Here is an 18,533-nt window from a genome sequence, read left to right as displayed (position 1 = left end):
CAACAACAATGCTCTCATGCATCAAAAAGAAGGTGCACGCCGAAGTCGCAATATGTTGTAAGTGCTCAAATGTAACACGAATCTTACGATACGCTGCAGGGAAAACATATGACTGCTGTGTGTGTGCTGTGCTGCTGCTCCATGTGTGTTAAGTAGTAGCTGTTGAAAGGTTTATAACTACTCTAACATCTATGCTAATTTCTGTTAGCCCATCTGTGACACTTTGGAACATGTATCAGCATTAAGCTAACTGATTTTAGTGAAACAAAATTGAATGGTTTGGACGCACTTTTTGGTGTATAAATATACAACACTTAATTCTTATTTTGATTTACCCGTCGGTACCCGTCGGGTATACGCCTAAATGTTATATGTATAAAATGTTGGCATTATAAAATTGCCGTACACGGGGTCCTCAGTTTAAAACAGAGTTCTGTTTCTAGGACAGAAGGTAAACTTGTTGAATCATGCGCTAACCAAGGCTACCACAATAGGCTACCAGAAAAAAGAAAAAAAAAAGGCTACCACAATAGCATGGCATTACAGCAATTACATCGAAACGTTATGTTGGTAGTCATGAACCGAGTGCCTTTTATACCTTTTACTTAACGGATATAAAAATAAGAAAAGCTACGTTACTAGGAAAAACTACAACATTCTTAAGTGTCGTACAAAAAAACTGATGTACAGTCCTGCTCACTGTTATTGGCACCCCTTCATTTTTTTGCATGATCTCTACAATATCTTCAGAAATCAATGGAAATGTACCAAATTTATATCATCAGGACCTTTTAACTGGATGTCCAAAGTAATTCAACAAAGGAAATTGTTTTTCAACTTACATAATGTAATTCCAAAGAAGAAATAGAAAACACTGCATGTGCAGCAATAATGGCACCCCTCTTTGATATTTGGTTGGACACCCTTTGGCAGTGATGACAGCCTCCAAACGTTTCTTGTAGCCATCCCTAAGCTTCTTGCACTTCTCTACTGGTATTCCCAATCCCCCCCCGCTCTTCCTTTGCAAATTGTTCAAGCTCTTGAATGTTTGCAGGTTTCTTTTCGCAATGGCACATTTCAGCTCATATCAAAGATTTTCAATCGGATTGAGATCAGGAGTCATAGCTGGCCATTTTAAAACAGTATTTTTTTTCCTTTTTAACCATTCCTTTGTTCTTTTGGATGTGTGCTGTGGGTCTTTGTCTTGCTGGAGGACCCATGACCTTTGACTCAAACCAAGTTGTCTAACACTCGGTAGGACATGTGCCCCTAAAATGTCTTGATAATTCCCTGGTTTCATGATTCCTGTGATACGATCAGCAGCAGAGCAGCCCCACAGAATTATGGATCCTCCACCATGCTTAACTGTAGGGATTGTGTTCTTTTCCTCTGTAAAACTGTTAGCGTGCATTGCCGAAAGCTCTATTTTGGTTTCATTTGTCCACAGAACATTTTCCCAAAAGAATTGTGGTTTGTCCAGGTACTCCTTGGCAAAGGTTAGCCATTCTTTTTTATGTCTGTCTCAGGAATGGTCTTCACCCATGAAGCCCTGTTTTTGGTTCAGTGTGTGGCGTATGGTACTTCTTGAAACCATGATCCCAGACTGTTCCAGGTTGGCTTTCAGGTCGTTGGATGTTTAATGTGGTGTTTTTTCCACCATTCGCACCAACCGTCGAAGACTTCTGTCATCAATTTCTCTCTCACAACCCCACGTCCATGGAGATTCTTGGCAGGTCCGTGCTCGTCAAACTTCTTAATAACTTTACACACTGCTGAAACGAGGCTATTAAAGTCTTTGGAGATGGTTCTATACCCTTAAGAGGTCTTGTGTTTGTGAATAATCGCAATTCTGATGTCCTCAAACAGCTCCTTTGTTCACACGATTGTGACAAGGGAAAAAGGAATAAAAGGTGGCTTTTTAATACATCAAAGTCATCATTTATTGGTCAATTGGGCACAGACCATTTAAAACAGCCAATTCTCATTTGTGAAGCAGAGGTGAGTCACAATGTGTTTTAAGTTTTCTTTTTTTTTCCACCCATTGTTTATTGTTTAATTATTATTTTTTTATATATATATATATATAACATTTGGTCTTTCGGATAAAACAAGTTCTCCATAAAAAATAAAATGTTTTACTTGATTCATTTGTTTGAGAAGACATTCCACATTATGTACTTTACCTTCATGGGTTCCAATAATGGTGAGCAGGACTGTACGTAAATAAATTAAAACTATGAAAAACAGACTTTAGCTTGATGAAGCAGTTAGAAATCCGAGATTTTCGACATTCAACGGGGTGGGGGGGGATTAACTAACGCCAAATTTTATTGTGACCCAAAACTATTGTCAAATCCCAAGCAGTTTTTCAAACCTGAAAGCAAATACTGTAACTCACAAAGACCTTTTGCATAGATTTTGAGTTTTGCCTTTGATCCTCACTTAATGGAAGTCGGAAAAATCCTGGGTAAAGATGCAAAATGTAAAAATAATGTATTTAATGCAAGACTGATTTTTTTCATCACTTTTTGCATATCACTGAGAACAAACTATTTTCAACACTTTAGATTGGTCAATTTGTAAAAATGACATTCACATGTGTAGACTGACCAAAAGTATAGATTTCTGGAAAGAAAAAAATGAAATTTGATGTTTTGGCCCGACGCCAGCAATATATGACAGTGATTTTATTCCAAAAATCTTACTGAATTCGGAAGTGTACAACATCTATGGTATATTCATATCCGTGATGTCGTAAGTGAAGTGTAGCTAATTTTCGCGTAACTAGCTCCGTGGTTATTTTTCAGTCAGCAGCGGCTGCAAGACACGTTTGTCTCTGCTTAAATATTAACAAAGCAAGATAGCTGATGTTTTTGCTGCGGAACGCATTAATGTTGACTGCCGACGGTCAGATTTAACGTTAAAAATTCATGGTTTCCAGCAACGCTTTGAAATCGTTGTGCGCGTGTATATGTGTGTGTGTGTAAGACTAAGTGGAAAGGCTTGGCGAGACACCGAGTCATTCCCCCACCTCCCAAAAAAAGGATTTTAAATAAACTGCGGCTGCGTCCATTTCAGATGGGATGGAACTCTCTGGAATGTTCCCAATCTTCAGCGTAATTCAGGGACTGAACGGCGCTATTCATCGCAAGCGGCATCTGAAAAGCTTTTCATCTCGGCCCCTCGCAAATGCACCCGGAGGTATTCGGAAATTCTTTTTTCCCCTGTGGATTTGTCGCTGAATGAATTTCCCCGCTGGCTAAATGAAGAGGAAGCATTTTATTTGTTTGGCTGGTGGCAGATAATTGTGCCGTTTGCTAGGAGTGTAAAAAAAATAATGCTTTTGGTGTTCCTCATTTACACTAGTAATTAAAAACTGGTGAAAAACAGCCCTAAAAATACAGCAGCATTTTTTTGTTTAAGTTTGTTAAGTGGCCCAACATTGCTGAAAATGCTGTAGTTAGCGCTTTATTTTGCCGCCAAAACACTTTTTTTCCCCCAGTCAGCACAGTCGACTTTTTATTTAGATTGCAGTGAAATAAATGATCGTGGTGATGAATCTGATTTGCAACTAACTGTAGCTAACAAACATCAAAACATGATGCTGCTTTAACCACATTAACCAACTAATTAGCTAACAATAATCAAATCGTAATTAAATCCTCCCTTAATCCAACTAACAACCGAACTAGCTGAATAATGGGCTGACTATTTGACACTATTGTGACTAAAATATGGTACGCATATGTTAGCATCAGGCTAACAACTATCTAACTCACTCATGTTCTTAATAAGAAACTAGCTAATTGACTAGCAGTGATCAAACTTGATCCAAATGTTACTGTAATCCATTTTTAAGATGGACTAACTAACCAAGAAAACTCCACTAATCCTGCTGCACACATAAAAAAAAGAAAAAGAAAAAGGTTTCTCAAAATACACACTCACTAACTGACCAACTAACTAGCTGAGTGACCAACAGTAATCAAAAGTTTTTCCACAGCCAAATCAAACAAACTTACCAATGCAACACACTGACCAGAGATAAATTCATATCGGTAACCCCATTTTTTCTGTGATTCAACAAATCACTTAAAGTAGCACTGAGGAACTTTTCAACCTTAATAAAATATTTCCATAACTCTTCTGATGAAACATCGACTTAAAACTAGTTGAATGGTATCTTTGCCATGGCCCGAGGAGGTCTGTATCATTTTTACTGGCACTAAACAACTTTGAAGAGGATGGTAGGAACACTGCCACACAAAAAAACTACAAATGTGCTGACTACCTTATGGCATACATCACTTCCCCCTTTCCCCATTTGTTACAAAGTCAGAAGTCAATTTGACTGGCGTGAGCTCAAAAACAACACAATGCGCCTCAAAGGAAATGTGGTCTTCCTTCAGGCATAACATTACCGCTTTTATTTATATGGCGCCGCCATAATCAACATAAACTGACAGTTGCTTAGTGTTGCTTTAAGTAACTAACTGACTACTGAGGACCACAACCTGACCAACTTTTCCCAAAATCTAACTACCTACCTACCAATTAAAACCCAACACATTTTCTCACCAACTGATCCAAATGTTAGTTGTCCCACAATGCAGCTAAGTAACTAGCTGTCATCAAATCTTAGTTGTCCCACAATGCAGCTAAGTAACTAGCTGTCATCAAAACCTGATGGGATTTTTTTCTGCGATCAAACCAACTAGCTCATTGTGATCAAAACGTGATGGAGTTTTTTTTTCCCCACAATCCAACTAATTAACCACCTATCTAATTTTCGTGAAGAAAAGCTGACCCAGTTTTTCAACTAATGGTGACAAAACTTAATTAACTAACTTTGATCAAACACAGTATCATTTTTTTTCCGTAATTCTCCAAACTAACCAACTAATGGGATGGTGAGCACATAGACCTCTGCCATTAATTCTACTAATTAATGACTAAACATGCTTTTTTTGGACGTGAAGATCATGTGAATCGTTGCATATCCAGATGAACAAATGCTGGTGTTCATTTTTTCTGCACACATCAAACGTCACTAGTGTGTACACTGGCGGTCTCCATCTCCTCATCTCATTGTTTTATTCCCTCCCGCTTCAGTCTGCGTCCCGCCGCCCGGCTTGCGTCTCTTTTGCTTCCCCGATTCAAAGGAGACGCAGCGTGCCGTACATCTCAACCGTATTACCACAGCCTTTCATTTAACTTTTTTTTTCCTGTCTCCCTTTTTTTTCTCCCTGCAATAACTCTCTTGTGCCAAAGGAAGCAGCAACATAAATTTTGAATCAACCTCTATGAAGTGGAGAGCAGTAGCCAGCAGCGTGTGTGCACAGTCACACATCCACACACATGCGGACAAACCTCCTCCAGGGACATGAAGGAATTAATAATTCACGCACATTTCCCACACATCTCATGTGTTCTCTTTTATGACATCTCCAAAAAAAAAGACAGATCTGTGGGATCATTACGGCTCAGCAATAACGCGGCAGCCCCCTTCCCTAATGAAGTCGAAGACGGATGGACCCCACGCCCGAGTTATTGCTACTCCGAGAACCCCTCCTTGTCCCCGTCGCTTGGCGGAGGGCGGGCAGGACGCCGTGGGAAGCAAGCGGTGCATCGGGAAAACTGCGAGGAGGAGGAGGCTAATTTTAAAACGACAGAGACCATGAAGAAAAATCTCAGTTTTGTCTATTAATGGACAGCATGCAACACACAACATAGAAGGACTTGCAACTTTCTACTCCAAACAAATAACAAACAGTGATCTAATCATCCATAATCCTACTGACTAAGTAAATTGACCCACTTTGGTCAAAACACATTTCAAGTTGTCCTACTGACTGACTGACCGGAGTGATCAAAATGTTATACAACACAAGCACTCTCAACATCCAACAGTTCTACAATCCAGCAAGCTAACAAACCAACTAACTGACTGACTAACTGTGATCAAAATATGGCTCCAGTTTAACTAAATGACTAACTTAGTTGAAAAAAAATATCCTTCCATCTTACTAAGTTACTGTCTGACTGACTACGACCAAAACATCACCCCAGTTTCTGTAACCTGAAAAACGATTAACTAAATGATCGAAAACTAAGCAATTAACGAGTCCAACAAGCAACTGATCGACTATGTAACTGTGACTAAAAAGACGACCCCCGTTTTTTACAATCCTGCTAATTGAGTAACTAATCCTCCATTCTAAATAACAGACTAATCAACCTGATTTACCAAATATGATCAAAACAGCATCCCAGTTACCCATAATTCTACTAAATAAATAACCAACTAAGTTTTACTAAGAAATAAACAACTGACAGATTGACAAAATAACAGATCAACAGTTTTCTGTAATCCTACTGATTAACCACTCGCTGAATGACCAACTGACTAGCCCAGTGACTGATTGAATAACTATGACCAAAACATGATCCCAGATTCACAGTTAATCCATAACCCTACTGAGTGAGTCACTAAGTAACCAATAGACTAAGCAACTGACTGACTAACAGATACACACATGATCTCAGTTTTGTGTAATCCTACTAACAGTGACTGACTAAACAAGTGACAAAATCACTGTCTCTTTCTGTGATCATGATCCCAGCTTTCAATAACCACACTAAACAACTACCCAAGTAACTAGCTAACTGACGAACTGTGAACAAAACATGATTTCAGTTTTTGCGTAAACCAACCAACCAACCACAGTAACTAAGATCACATAGTCCCGGGATTTCTGCAATCCTAAATGAACCAAGTGAGTTACTAACTAGCTAAACAAGTAAGTAACAGTAAAGACATGATTCCAGTGTTTTTTAACCATCCTACTGTACTGTCTAAGCAACTAAGTATCAGAGTGTAATTAAAACATGGCCTCTGGTCTTGCTGTGCCCACACCAGGTGGAGCTAATAATGGAGGACCGATTCTCTGTTTGAATATCAAGTTAACAAAATAACGAGGATATAATAAGCTCACTTTAAGGTAATAACAGTGCACACAATGTGGGGTGAGGCTAATATAAAAATATGAGCTTTACAAGTAACTTAATATTCATGCAGTAGGACCTACTCACTGTCAGGTCCTCCCCAAGAGCGCACACTTGTAGATTTAGGGCTTTTGCTTTTGCTTTTATTGTTAAAAACACTGCAATTTCTTGCACGTACAAAAGCCAGCTCATCTTACTTGTTTTTTTGTCTTTAAAAAGGCTGCTCACTTCCCTGTGTGAGACAGGAATGTGTTTGTTTGTGCCACACGACAACAAGAAGAAGCCGACTGTTTACCGCATGTAGCCGTTGTCTTCAATCAATCACGCATCGCCGCGCCTCACACCTGTACAGGAATTTAATCACGGATTTTACTTGGCAATCACGCTCGACGAGGAGCCGCCTCGTCATAGCAAACAATTGTTTAGAGTTACTTGGAAGGACTCAATTTTGCCTTCACAAGATTACACAACAATTAATCGATTATTATGCTAACTCCTAATTTAGATTTTTGGAAATTCACCGAAATTTCACTAGTAGTTTCTGTAATCCTACAGGATGTCCTGGGCTGACCTAATCAACTATCAAACTTGCGACTGACTTTGATACCATTTTTCTGTGATCCTTATGACTAACCGGCTGACAGACATGAATAGTTTCCCAATGATTCGTCTAATTAGCCAACTAACTGACAATTCCTGTTTTTTGTAATACAAATAACTAAGTAGCTAGTAAGTTAACCAATTATCCGACTAACTGACCAACTAACTGTCTGACTAACAATTTGCTTTTCCAAACAATAACCTGTGATCCAAACAAGATCCATGGTTCCAATCCAAATAACTAATCAATTTACTATCTCATCAACAAAATTATTAAACTGAATGGCTGGTTGACTGAGGATCCCAGTTTTTCAGTAATCCTAATAACTAACTAGCCAACTGCCTGAATTACAACTAATTGTGATCCAAACATGATCAAAGTTTTCCTATAATCGAAATAACTCACCGATGTACTAATTAACTGGCTAACTAATTTGCTAACACTGCCATCTTTTTCCTAACCGAATACCTAACTGTGTACCAAACATGATCCAAGATTTCCCATAATTCCACTAACTAATTTACTAAGTAATTGATTAATTAATTGATGAGATAACAGAATAACTAGCTAACTAATTCAGATCAAGAAATGTTTCCAATTTTTATTCCATAATACTACTGTCTGATTTTGACAATAATATCAGTTTTTCCACAATCTTACCAAGTTCAAAACGGATCAGTTTTTCCCGTAATTCGGCAAACAGGATCCCAAGTTTTTCCCTAATTCTATTAAAGGGACAAACTCATGATCCCCGTTTTTCCGTAATCCCACTAACAATGGTGATCAAGCCATATATCCATCCATCCATTTTCTTAACCGCTTGTCCTCACAAGGTTTGCGGGGATGTTGATCAACAACTATCATTTTATCTGTAATGCAAAACTAAATTGCCAACGCTGATCAAAACATGATTTTAGTTTTTCCGCAATCTTACAAATTGACATACTCCCTTTGATCAAATATATAATTGCAGTTTTCCCCATAATTCTATTTTGAGTGATGAAAATATAATGTCAATTTTTCCGTAATTCTAAAAACTAATTTCCTAACCCAAACAAACCAGCTTTAATCAGAACATGAGTTCACTTTTTTACTACCCTAACATCAGCACCTTTAAGTTTACACAAAGGAACAAAACAAAAGGCATCTAAGCATAAAGTGAGCAAGATGGTGAATATCTGAATACTTAAATTAAACCCGTTTCCACATCATAAGTGCATCCCTCAGGAGACATTCTCTCCAAACCGTTGAAAAATATTCACTATAGCCGCACTTAATGTATAAAACAAGGTTGGCTGTTGTTTAAGGTCTTGACTGAGCTGCACTAAAAGCGCTTGGGGCCTGCTTGGCACGGACTCGAACGCCGTTCTTACCCAGATCTCACGTAGGTGGTGGGTGGTTGTTGTTGTCTTTTTTGCCATGCAAAGGTCAGAGCGCATGATTCACATCATATTTTAGCGAGGCCTCGTGCCATGTCTTCCTTCTTGCTTTTAATCAAGCCTCTTCTTTAACCCTCCTCTTATGTTTCTCTCTTTGGTATACCACAAATGTTCATGGGTCAATGCTATGATTTATAGTACATTCATAAATAAAAGAAAATATTACACTATTCAGCCAATATTTAGTGTCAGGAGAGGTTTTATAAAAACATGTTTTTCCATGTTAAAAAATATTTTTTGCTCCCTTTTTAAATGGGTCAATTGGACCAACAACATAACAGGATGGTTTGTTGTAAATCCACCTTTTGTTTTTGCCCGAGAAGTTTGGTTCAGTTTAGTAAAGTTATAGTTAGCAATGTTACATTTAGTCTAGTCCCATTTATTTATGTTACGGTCAGTCACGTCATGTTTAGCTACCTTAAGTTTAGTTACATTTAGTTTTGATATGTTTAGTTATCGAATCTTTCTTTTGGTAGGTTCCATGTTTTTATAGCCATAGAACACAATATTCTGTGGGCATTGCAAAATCAGTCAAAATCCAGTAAAACAGCCGGGAGCGAAGGGGGTTGCTGCAGTGAAAATGGCTGGGAGTGAGTGAGTTAATTATATTACAATTAATTAAGTCACATTTAGCTACTGTACGTTATGTTCTTTTAGTCACTGGTACTCTGTATCGCTAAGTGCGCAAATGTAAGTACTCAGTCTGAAAAAGTGTTATCGGCGCATCCCTAGCTTTAAGCAAACATAAAGAGACACAGTAGAATAACAAACACAAGGTGTGTACGTACAATTAGAAGTTGACATTTAGGCAGCGAGCGACCATCATTTGGAAAGATTTCTCTCACCGACTCATGATTTTGTATAAATCCCATAATGGAGAGAAATTATTCCGGAGCTGGCTGTGTTAAATTTCTTTACACACACACGCACACACACACACCTTAGGGGAATGAATTCCACCCGCTTACACTCTGAGCTCTTTTGTCCTTATGGGAGCTAAATTTAAAGCCACTTAAAAAAAAAAACAAAGAGCAAATTTACAATGACGGCGCTAAACCGAGAGGGAGAGTTTATTACAGCCCAGCACAAAGAGAAGTTAGCCGCTGCCAGGTTAAACTAAATCAAACTACAGCAAAGCAAAACTACTCGATTCTTGGAAGACGAACCACCAACAGGTTGCAATACCACCACCTGGTGACAGTTTATCACAACTGCTGGAATTAATATATAGAGTTGAACTTTAAACGCACCAAAAATGGTCCAATTTGGAGTTCAACCAACAAGTGTCATTTACAAATGGCAAACAGACACTAAAGTAAACACACATGCACATCCTTGATCAAAGCTTCTAAAAATGTTCAATTTTTATTTTTTTTAATCTACTCAATACGACACTACATTCAATTTCAGGACTAACAACCAAGCTAGCTCCTCCCCCGACCTACACAGCTTGTTGCTCAGTTGAGATGTATCACTTCAACATACCCCCTTGGCACCAATGTACTTTCCTATTGGATCAGGCTTTGGCCACATCTTCTGGCTTCTTAGGTCATTTCGTGCACTCAAGTGATTAACTAAAACTAAATAAAATAATAAACAAAAATGTAAAAAAAATAATTAATAATTCTAAAAGCTATAAATGAGAATGCAAAGAAATAAACTGGTTTTATGAAGTGTCATTTTTCTGCGTTGGCTGTGTGCTATTAAGGGGCGTGGCCTCGTAGCAACTTCAGGCAATGCAGTCAATCCTTTTGACAATGCCGCATGCTTACATCAGTATTTAAATTTTCTCCATGCTCCATGTGAGTGTTTTCATTCTGTTGTGTTTACATCAGTGTCGGTGGCTCTATTTTTATTTTCATATGTGAAGCCCGCAATTAAATTTTGTCTGAAAGAAAATCTAAGGTAGCGCTGCACTGTATTGACTTGGGCCTAAGCCGCCTGCTCATTGCTTTTGCCTTCAGCAGGAGCGTCAGCTTGACGGATCTATTTGGTAGTGAAGTCAGGCTTCATCACGGCGACAGGAAGCGATGATCCTGTTCGACCTCTCCCTTTTCCTCCGCGTTTTATCGCCCTCATTCAGACGCTGCCCTCGCACCGCCGGCTAATCCGTGCGATACTCTTGGGAGTGGGGGTGGGGGGCTCGGTCCCGACACTCTTTTGTTTGGACTGGCGCGACTGTGTACACGGACGGTCACATGGGGCGAGGCCAGTCTGATTAGCCCGGCGACGTTTTGGGATCGGCGGAAAGGTCGGGAGTTTATTGACCGAATCGACCGGGGACTTCATGGATTTTGTTTCAACTCGCCTCTGTCGGACAATCGATTGGAGCGGGGAAGGGGGGTGGGAGGCGTGGCGCGTGACGAATGGCGGCTGTCGGGCCGACGTGAGGCCTCCGGGGCCGGGTGGCACTAAATGCCACATGTTGTGCCTATTTTCACAATTTAACATTTAGTTCCCAAGTACTTCTGCAACACATTTCAGCCTCGCTGAAATTACCCTGTTTTGAGGAGGCGGTCCTGTCCTGCTCCCCCCGCCTCTTTCTACTGCAGGGTAGTCTATAGTTTACGTTACTAAAACAACTAAGGACATGAACAATTTATAAAAATGTGGCTCAATATGACACTCGAGTGGAAAATCAGATGCAAAGTAATCCGATTACTCGATTATTCAATTAGGATAATCTAGTTTAAAAATATTCAATAGTGACAGCCCCAACTGTAATCCACTAACATTATCCACAGTTTGAACAGTTTTGAACTACTTAAATAATGATTAAATTCAAAAGTATTGCATATCAAAGTTTTAAGATCAGTTCAACACAACATAAGTGTACCTAGGTAGTGATTATTTTGTGTTGTCAGCTTCGTAATGAGTGAACTCGGATTCTAATCTGGTTTTCAAATTTAAATTGAGAACAGTAATCCCATTCAAATTAATTTCTATTCATTATCAATCAAGTTGGTTTCAAAATGATCTTTTACACCAGTTTTTGACACCAGTAATGATTTTTTTTTAGAAGCTTCAAGATACTATGTATAAAATAAACAAATCAATCATTATGAATATGATTGTGAATGCATCTTAACCAAGGTTATCGTCTTCAGCCAGCAAACTGCTTAAGAGTGACTCAACTCCATATTGATTAATCAATTGACAGAATCTTCTGTGACTTCCGTAACGACCTTTAAATTATGTTCATTAGCGCTGTCTGTTTGTAAAAAGCACTTAGTGCCCCTGATTCAACTGAATGCATTCTAGTGGAACAAAACAAGCGTTAGCATTAGCACCTCTTTGTCACGTCTCTCCCTGACTGGTGCTAGCTTTTTAGCCAAGTGCTAACGCACAGGAGGAGCTTCTATTTGCCACATTTAACACCTGACTAAACGGCAAGGTATCATCAGCGCACTCTTGTTTGGGTTCTTCCATTTTTTTTTTTTTTTATATTGCGCACTTAGCGCTCTCGTTAGCCTGGCTGACACGCCGGGGCTGTTTTTGCAATAAAAGCCTCACGGCCATCAATCACGCTGATAAGACGTTCCTTATTTTCTTGTGAACGTTCCTTCTAATGGCTGGAAAATAGGTCGCCTCGGCAGGGCAGTCTGCCACCGCCGCCGCATCGATAACAAAAAGCGTCCGATCTCTCCGGGGGGGAACGGAAAGTCTTTCCGCTGGGCGTTCATTCTCTTTATCTGGCATGATTGATGAACGGCGAAGCAACTCATCGCTCCGGAAGCTTATTGCTTGCTCGGACAGACACATTCAGAGGAGAGGCCGCCTTGTAAATCAACTAAGCAAACAAGACTGGACGCTTTGTGTGTTTTTTATATGTGTGAGCGACATTGAAAGTGTTAAAAATCCAATTTTTGGGGAGTGGGATTGTGTTCAGGTTGTGTACACACTCCGGGCTAGTTGTACTAGCTGCTTGCTCTGACCCTTTTAAACTCATTCACTCCCAGCCATTTTCACTGAAGCAACCCCATTCGCACCCGGCTGTTTTACTGGATTTTGACTGATTTTGCAAGGCCCACAAAATATTCTGTTCTGTTGCTATGAAAACATGGAACCTACCAATAACTATAGCTAAGTTTCATTATTATTCACAGACCTGTTTAAAACACTGGGGAAAAGAGCTGACCTGGTTGAGCTATTATACTCTACTGCAACCTGCTGGCCATTTTTTGTAATAACTAACATTGCTTTAAGCGACCTCTTCAGGTCAGAGGCTGCACGAAAGCCTTCTGTATTCTATAGCATAAAATAAAATAACATATAAATACGTTTTAGGGACAATGGTAATGGGTACTTCTGCAAACCTGCAAATCGTTTTCAGACTCGATTTGGGTTTGAATTTCCGACCCTCTCTCTGTGGACGTGACGTGTGCACATTGTGTGTGTGAAAGAGGAAATATGCAGTTTAAATTTTCGGCCAGAGGTGGCAGTAGCAATTTGAAATTAAATTTTCTGCATTCAGCAGCTATTGTGATGATCAGTAGAATAATCCATTCTAAAAAAAATTCAATAGCCCCAGCCCTAATAGGAAGTGTTTTTAAGAGTATGGGAAACATGGTCCGCATTGGCCCAGCAGTAGCGGGGGTGAATGATTTCTTGATTCGTGTAGTATTCTCATGAGAAAAAAAACATCTGCAGGTTATATTAGGACACCTGGAATGATGTTAATAAGGTACAATATTTCTCCTCTAATAAAACGTCTACCACGAGGATCTAAAACAACCGCGAGGACGGCTTTGCGTTGCCATGACGACAATCCCAAGAGATATAGTGGCTGCCGGTGAAAGTACAGCTGTACAAAACCCGACGTGCTCGGTGCTTGCTTACTTATCGGCATGTCAGTAAAGTTCATGTGCTTCTCCTGTCACCAGTTTATTAAAAACAAACTGTGCATCCAACAACACTGCTGCTCTGCTCAGCTTTTGGCTTTGACAGGGCTTCCATGTCAGATATTTTTTGGGGACTGTCTTCTGGCATTTTATTTTCCCTCTTGGAGGCAGCACTTCATCAACAAGCCACCCAATCACACTGGCGGCTTTGTCACTATTTATTTAGAAAATGTTCAGGCATCTTTTCCCCAAAAACCTGAGACAAATGAGTTTTTGCTGGAGTTATTTGAGCCTTTTTGTTGATCGTGAGACTTCCTCCCAGCAGCAGTCAGAGCAGAAGATTGACTTAGTTCATCTGATCCATAAAATATCACCCTTTAAGAAATGTTTTGCTATCAGAGGCACATCACAATCAAGCAAAAGCCATTTCGCAGACAGATTATTGCGACTTTTGCTTTGTGCTTACAGCCGTCGTGATTTTTTTTTTCTCCTTCAATTGATGGCGTGTCATCCATCTGTTAGCGGGAGATCTCTTAACTGCCCGGCTGTGTCGCTGCGTGACAAAGCTGGTGCCTTGTTTTGCTCAAAGTCGACTACAGCCGCGACAGGAAATGATGTTGTTTTTCACCAAATCTATCTAAATGCGTCTATCAGTTGAAGTTATGTAAGAATTGTTTACGGCGCTTATGAAGAAAGAAAAACAAACTCAATCACTTTCAATCATTTGAGCTTTGATTAGTCCGCTGCTAATTACGGCGACGTTGGCAAGCCAATACAAAATGTTAAAACTGGATTGTTCCGTCGTGCGGAAAGGATAATTTAAATCAAGATATTAAAAAAAGCCACCAATTAAAGGGGGCGATGTTAAGTGGTTAATTTTGTGTCCCCCACCGTTTCACAAGAGTGAATCCTATCACGTAATATAGCAGAGAACATAAGGAGCAGTAGCAACATTTTCAGAGCGCTTTGTTTTTGATCCAAAACGCCGCAAAGACAAAACTAGTTTTCTTTATGCTTCAGAGAAAAAGAAGAAACTGAGTTTTTGATTACCAAAGCAAAAACTGAATCAGTCGTTTGCAGCCTCAAATTCTCCAGGAGTCTACAAAAAGTCACTACAATCAATGCTAGCCTTTTTTTTTTTTTAAGGAAAATAGTAGCTCGCAAGTTTGAAAAGTCACCAAAGTTTTCAACTCTGACAAGCCCTTGCATCAGTCGCAAGACCAGAGCTCCTTCCTGGTCGTCAAGGTAACACAAAGCTTTCTCGTCATTTGCGAGAGACAAAACCGCCCCCCGAAACTGAGCGATTTCAACGATAGTGTGACGTCACGATTCACTTTTGAGGGCCGATCACACATGTGGAGCCTCAAGATCTCAAAAACACCACAAAAAGTTGCCTAAATTTGTATTCATTTTTTTATGTGAAATATAACGTTTAAAAAAACAACTTAAAATTAGTAACACCAAGTAACTCTCTCATCATGGAAACATCCGAGCTCCTTCCTTATCGTCATGGTAACAAACCTCATTGGATATTTGCCTGAGACAGAACCAACTCCCAAAATAGAGTAACGACACAACTCTGAAAACTAGTGATGTTCGACATCACTTTTTTACAGGCTCGAGTACTCACAGGTACTGATACTAATTAACAATACCATATCATATCACAATATCAATTAACACAATGATCCAGATAATTGTGACCAAAGTCTTTCTGGCACACTATTGGCAGGGAAGACTTACTCGATGTCAGATTTATTTATTCGTATCGGTGGATGGTATCCGTATTCGTCACCCAGATATCGGTCCTCACCTATTCCTACTGAAAACTGAAGTGGACTGAGCCACTGTGAGACTCCTTTTTGGAGAGAGATAAAAAGTCATCTGTGTAAAACAAATTATGGTACAGATTCTGGTATGAAAAAGGTCTTCATCATGACATGGAGCCAGCTTTGGAAATCAGCCATCTGCGGTTAATTGTCGAGTGCATTCAGTCTGACTAGCTCATGAAATATTCACAGCGGCTGTCTAAACACTAGCCAATTAAAGACAGACAAGGCAGAGCCATTGACTAAACGCCGGCCTATCAAACATTGAGGCGAGCAGACGACCTAGCGACAGCCTAACATCTGTTGGGCGCTTTCCGCCACGCCGAGGCTATTTCGCCTCGGCGTGGCGCCGCCCGCCCACCGGGTGCAAGATTTGGGAGGCGTCTCCTTAGTAGTGGCGTAGCAGCAGGAAGAGTGTAGGGGGTGACGAAAAGTTAACTTTGCGGCCATTTTAAACCACTTGGGAAATAAATCCAAGGTCAGATAAAGACTGATCTCAATTTTTAACGTGAGTTGTAGAAAAGTTGGCACATCTGAGGCGTAATGGTAGAGCTGGACTTTATTCACCTGAAAATGAAGCCTCCAAAGCCTTTTTCCTTTAGCAACATCAAATTTGCCTGGCATGTTAATCGTGAGTAGAGCCACAAAAAAGGCTCATGAACCCATGCCTGAAAAGTAGCCCATTTGCTTTCTTGTCACAAAATAATTCCCACTGTGGCCACGCAGTTCTCTCCTCTGGTCAGTGCGGCTTTATGGTATTTTTCGGCTTGCTCAAACTGTCGGCTGTGTAAGCACCGTGACGCTTTTTTTTTCTTAACGAGCTGTGGACCAGCATGAAAGCTTGAAACGCGCCACTGACTACAGAGAGCAACATGGCTGGCGGCAGATGTGCAGATGGCTGCCTCTGTTACCGTCGTCCGTACAACACCACTACCAAAAAACATGAAACCTTGTCTAACATAAGCCAGCAACTGCATAAAAGCCATGTTTTGTTTTATTTGAAGTGCTAAGGCGCAAACACCAATAAACCGTGGTCCATAAAGGTATACGTATTGTAGTGTGAAGAGCGTACCGAACGGTAAATGGTTACGGTTATGCGGTATACGGTTGTCGACTATTGACTTTCAAACAAAGCGTAGGAAAGTTGTAAATTATTCATTCCTTCCATTTCTATTTGCCGACCAAAAATACTATTGTTTGATTATTTTTTATAAGCTCACCCAAAATGACAGATTTTTCCTATTTTCAAATAAACCAAAAACAACAGGCCGAACAACAGGCCGTGTGTTTGACATTGCTGCTCTAAAAAGTACACAATTCTGGGTGGCTGGATGATATATTGGTCCGTGGTGGCTAAGAAGCTAACATTCAGCATCGAACCTCCGGACTTACAGTCACCATAAAGTGAAAACTTGACACACCACAAAGAAAAAGTGTTGTCATAAAGCAGCAAGTACGTAAAATGAGGTTTTAAAACCATGGGAAAAAAACCTAGCTTATTTCACCCGCTCTATGGAGTGTTAGCATAATGCTAAAAAGCAATTTAAACAATTTTTTTATGCTTACACACCTTTACGTTTTAGAGCCACGGACATACATCCATTTAAAGCCTCTCGTGGCTGGAATACAACAAAATATGCTAGCTACCAGCTAGCTTGCGAGCTAACAGGCTCCCGGGGCTTCTCTCAAACAGCAGACAGGCGGCGGGTTCATCTGAAATGGACCTCGTAATAATAACCTACAGAAAGTAGCTATATGCGTTTTTATATATTTGTTTATTCATATTTCTCAGCCTTTAGGCATGTTTTTAGCAATTATTTACACGTATAACGTATTCAGAAACAAATTTATGATTGATGATGATGATGAATCTGAGTCTTGCGTCTTGTTCTTCAATTGCACATTTTTGATCCGAGGCTCAAATTGAATCATTTTCGTAGGATTTATTTTAGTTCTCAAACATTTTTAATTGGTTAAATAAAGGTTAAATACAAATTAATTAAAAACCTTTTTTGCTACACAACGGATGGCAAATTTAAGGTTTTAGTGCAGTTGCTGCAACTACAGCGGAAAGACGAATGTATTTTAAGAAACTACCTACACTCAGACTGAGCAAATGCCTGTCAAAGCGCGTGGGTTCAAAGCCGCCAAGATTTGTCCGAGTCCGTGTGGGCCCGTAAGTGCAATGGCGGCAAAGTGATAAACGGTGCGAGGACGGGAGGTAATTCAGGTGAAGGAAAGGAGGGAGTACGGCAGTGCCGAAAGAAAGCTTGTTTCCCCAACACCCCGGAGATCAATGCGATGGGGGGGTATTACGAGCGAGGTTCCTCGTAACTCAAACTCGGGGATGAGCTCGGCGCCGTCCCACCCGAGAGGGCCGGTAATCCGCGATATGGCCGCCATCCCTCACACGATGCAACCTGCGCGCTGGCAGCTGGCTGGGCTTTGAGCAACGCTAGGGAGGATGCGGGGGACTCAAGAAGACAGAGGACCAGATCAGCTAAGGTAATGCTACTGATGTCTAATTAAAGCGCTACATCCGAGATACGTGACGGGGGGTCTACATCTACTTAGAATCCAATTTCAAAAGCCACAGTTCCCTTTGGGATAAATTACATTTGGAAAACATTGAAACGATGTCAATGATCTGCGTTAACTGTAGAGGAACTATGGAAAGCATTTGGTCAATGAACTTGTAACATTTTTCCACTATTAGTGCCATTTTTGGAGCACAAGTACCACCTGAAGATTTGATATCTAGCTTAAGTTCATTTTAATAATCACGCGCTAGTTGAACGACTTATTCACAGGTTAATTG

General features: G+C 40.1%; 1 protein-coding gene and 1 long non-coding RNA gene across 2 annotated transcripts in view; one reads left to right on the top strand and one right to left on the bottom strand.

Moving 5' to 3' along the window:
- Positions 1 to 18,533, bottom strand: part of tmem132e (transmembrane protein 132E) — a 249,533-nt gene that overhangs the window by 177,238 nt on the left and 53,762 nt on the right. The gene's annotated exons all lie outside the window — the stretch shown is intronic.
- LOC144036063 (uncharacterized) lies at positions 1,820 to 9,540 on the top strand. The gene is made up of 3 exons (XR_013288573.1): positions 1,820 to 1,998; positions 3,079 to 3,201; positions 5,272 to 9,540. It is a non-coding gene; the product is annotated as an uncharacterized LOC144036063 (long non-coding RNA).

The sequence above is a fragment of the Vanacampus margaritifer genome, chromosome 16 (genome assembly GCF_051991255.1).
Source record: "Vanacampus margaritifer isolate UIUO_Vmar chromosome 16, RoL_Vmar_1.0, whole genome shotgun sequence".
Classification (NCBI taxonomy): Eukaryota; Metazoa; Chordata; class Actinopteri; order Syngnathiformes; family Syngnathidae; genus Vanacampus; species Vanacampus margaritifer.
This window is presented reverse-complemented; position numbering and strand designations above follow the sequence as displayed.